The following is a 3,714-nucleotide window of genomic DNA, read 5'->3' as shown; positions in this document are numbered from 1 at the left end:
GGTTAAACTATAAGTTCTTCTCCAAGTTAGCTTGGTCTATGTCCAGGAGTGACCAAGGACACCTTGGAGGTTAGAAGCAAGATGAAGTCAACTGTGTCAGATTTCTCTTACTGTCAATAATTTTGCAAAGGTGATGTCAGATACATTTTAAAAATTATGGATATAATATTTACATTAGTAAAGGATAAAAGGATAAAAATAGTGAGCAAAATGTTCAGCTTGTCTGAAAAAGGAACATCAAATAAATGCAAGAGGATAAGAAATAACATGAGAGTATAAATTATTAAATTAGAGAATCAAGATTCAATAGAGAAGATGAACAAAATCAAAGTTGTCAGTGAAAAAAAATAAAAGAATAATAAAAGAGGCAGATTTTTCTTGAGGATTATAAAAAAGTACAGATGTAGATACACAATAAAATGGAGAATAAAATGAACACTAATAAACCATTAAAACCGTCATTGCAAAATTATGACCGAGACAGTGAAAGAGATCTAACCTAACCAGCTCCATCTTGCTTCTAACCTCCAACCTGTCCTTGTTCATTCCTGGGCATAGGCTGAACTAACTTTGAGAGGAACTTAGTTTATAGTTTAAAACAAAGATAACAGCCCTTTCCCAAAACAAACCTCCTTCTTGCCTAAGGAGTAGACTCTCTTTGCAGGACTAAGAAATTAGCCACAAGATTAGAAATTATGGTTTAGGAGTCATGCAGCTGGAGGCTACAAGATTCTGACCCTCCCTAAACTGCTTCTGAGATTAGTGCTTGAGAGGAGAGAGGAGCCACCCCAGCCGCAGTAAGGGGCTGGGGTGGGGGCCCAGGACAGAGAGGCTGCATGACCCTGTTCTGTGAAGGGTTGAATTAGGAGCCAAACTCCCGGAGGCCCCCTGTCTGTACAACCTTCACCACAGAGCAGGTTCGCGCCTTGGAGAGCGTCTTCCGGCACCACCAGTATCTGGGCCCTCTGGAGCGGAAGTGGCTGGCCAGGGAGTTGCAGCTCACAGAGGTCCAGATAAAAACCTGGTTTCAAAACCGCCGGATGAAACACGAAAGGCAAATGCAGGATTCACAGCTGAACAGCCCCTTCTCGGGGTCTCTCCACGCGCCCGGGCTTTCCACTCACCGTCTTCTGGCCTTGCCAACGGCCTGCAGCTGCTGTGCCCTTGGGCTCCCCTGCCGGGGCCCCAGGCTCCGATGATGCCCCCTGGCTCCTTCTGGGGTCTCTGCCAAGTGGAACAAGAGCCCCTGGCCTCTGCGTGGGCTTCCTGCTGCGGGCAGCCGCTGGCGTACCACCCCCCAAGCCCATGAAGTGGCGTGGATACACTGGGACCAGCCCTGTCCACAGGGCCCTGGAGCCTGTGTGCTCTGCCGGAGACTGGGGCTGCGTTTTGAGGAAGCGCGTCTGACTCCATGTCTGCCACACACGCGGTCTGTGTAGATCGCACCTGGCACCTACCAGGAGGACTCAGCTGTTCTGCTTACATCCTGGCGGCACCTTTCACCCTGACCCACGCAAAGGTTCTGGAGATTTCTGGAGAATATATTTGTTAAAGCCACCTCTTTACTGAAAGTTACCAAAAAGGGTCGGTTTAGGAAGTAAATGAAGGGTCAGTGAACAGTCAAAGGCAGAAGTGGGCTTGTTATGGGTAGGGCTTTCAGTATATGATAAAAGGATAATTTGTTTTTTAAAAAGTGTTGGAAAAACTGGTTTTCCAGTTGGAAAAAGTAAAGATTGTAAGATTTGTGTGTAAAAAAGAAAACCATGAAGGACTGGAAGGGAATGCAGGTGTCGTGTTTATAACCTTGTGGTTCGAGTCCCTCTTAACAAGGACCCCAAAGCTGGAAAGCAGGAGGGAACAAATGTGAAAATTAAGGCGGTCTGCTGGGGCCCTGCAGTGCGGTCTAGGCCTTACGTGAGCCGGGATTGTGCCCGCAGCCTGCTGGGGGCTGCTCTTCTCGGGCCAGGGAAAGCGGGGCAGCTGGGACCTGCGGCTGTGCTTGGACTGAAGCCGTCCCCCACGTCCCTACCCTCCAGAATGTGCTCGCCTGTCCCGGTCCTCGCAGCAGCCTCGGGACAAAACAGAATGACTCAGAGACAGCACTTCCTGCAGAAAGTCCAGAAGTGCCCAGAATGGGAGGCACGGAAGCCCCTCCCGGGGAGGACTCTCCCTCATTGATGGACAGACCATTCTTGGTGCAGATTCCTGACTGCACGCACAGAACCTTAGACAAGAGCGCATCCGTCCACATTGCCCCAGAGTGCCCAGGAGGCAGGCAGCGCAGGGCGCCCAGACAGACGGGTTCAGCCTTCAGGACTGCGAGGCGACCTGTGAAACCGACCCAGGCATCCCAACAGGAACAAAAGTGTGGTCCTGTGGCCGTGTCCACAGCAAGTTCCACTTTCCCGTTGCTCATTTCTGCATTGTTGGAAGTGTTTACAACCAGCATGTGCTTTTAAAATACAACTTCAGGTAAGAGTGGAAGAGCTGCTGTGCGTCCTAGTGAGTGATGATGTGACGGAAGCCTGGGCGAGGCCGTGGGAGGGCAGTGGTTAGACAGGGGCTCCTGGGTGTGGCCTGGACAGCACTGATTTGTGGATGTGAATGGGGGCACATTGTCCGTCATAAAAGTACAAGTGCGCCGCAAAAAAACAAAAAAACAAAAAACAAACAAACAAAATCAATGTTTGAGATATTTTGCAGACCCTGCACTTGATGGTTTAGCTGGCACCACCCAGATCAATAAACTGGCTCATCTAATCTTGTGGCCCCCACCCAGGAACTGACTCAGCACAAGAAGGCAGCTTTGACTCCCTGTGATTTTGCCTCTAACCTGACCAATTAGCTCTCCCGGCTCACTGGCCTCCCCCTGCTCTGCTCCGCGAATGCTCTGGGAGACTGATATGAGTAATAATAAAACTCCAGTCTCCCACACAGCCAGCCAGTTCTGTGTATCACTCTTTCTCTATTGCAATTCTCCTGTCTTGATAAATCAGCTCAGTCTAGGTAGCGGGTAAGGTAAAGCCATTGGGCATTTACACCATTACACAGTTTATGAAATGTAATATTCTTCAATGTGTTTTAATAGTTTACATATTTGCAGTTAATGTTTTAATTTTCTGTAACTTTTCAAATTTCTGACTTAAAGCTGTTCATAATGCCTTTTCAATCTTGATCTTAAATTTCTTTTATTACTGCCCAAGAGAACATTTTTGAGCAGATAGTAATTTCTATTGATTTCTAAAATAAACTACAATTTGATTACAGGTACAAGTAGAGCTTAGTGGTTTCAACTGCTAAGAAACATAAGCTAACTTTTATATATCTATGTTACCATATAAACTACATACTATATGACAATATGACAGTATGGTCATATACCTTTATACTTATATATAAATTTATACCTATAGAATATACATTGTATACAATACACATATACATTGTGTATGTGTATATGTATTCACAATGCAAGATAAGAAAAAGATTAGTGACATTAAAATGACATTTCAAATGCTACAATAATGATGGAGTTGAAACATATAAGTTAAACCTTGCCATACTTACCAGTCACAGTGTTACATTTTATGCACCCCATAAACAGATTCTTTTAAAAATTCAGTATTAATTTTAATTAAACTTTCAGTGTTTGTTGAATTCCATTTTGTTCCTATTTTTCTTTTATAGATGACCTAATTTCAGAATCTGCATTTG

The 3,714-nt window shown here is 45.3% G+C and overlaps 1 pseudogene; it reads left to right on the top strand.

Annotated features, from left to right (window-relative positions):
• Positions 1-836: 836 nt before the first annotated feature.
• Positions 837-1,393, top strand: LOC129011354 (homeobox protein VENTX-like; annotated as a pseudogene).
• The last annotated feature ends 2,321 nt before the right edge of the window (positions 1,394-3,714 follow it).

Source organism: Pongo pygmaeus, chromosome 14, assembly GCF_028885625.2.
Source record: "Pongo pygmaeus isolate AG05252 chromosome 14, NHGRI_mPonPyg2-v2.0_pri, whole genome shotgun sequence".
Lineage (NCBI taxonomy): Eukaryota > Metazoa > Chordata > Mammalia > Primates > Hominidae > Pongo > Pongo pygmaeus.
This window is presented reverse-complemented; position numbering and strand designations above follow the sequence as displayed.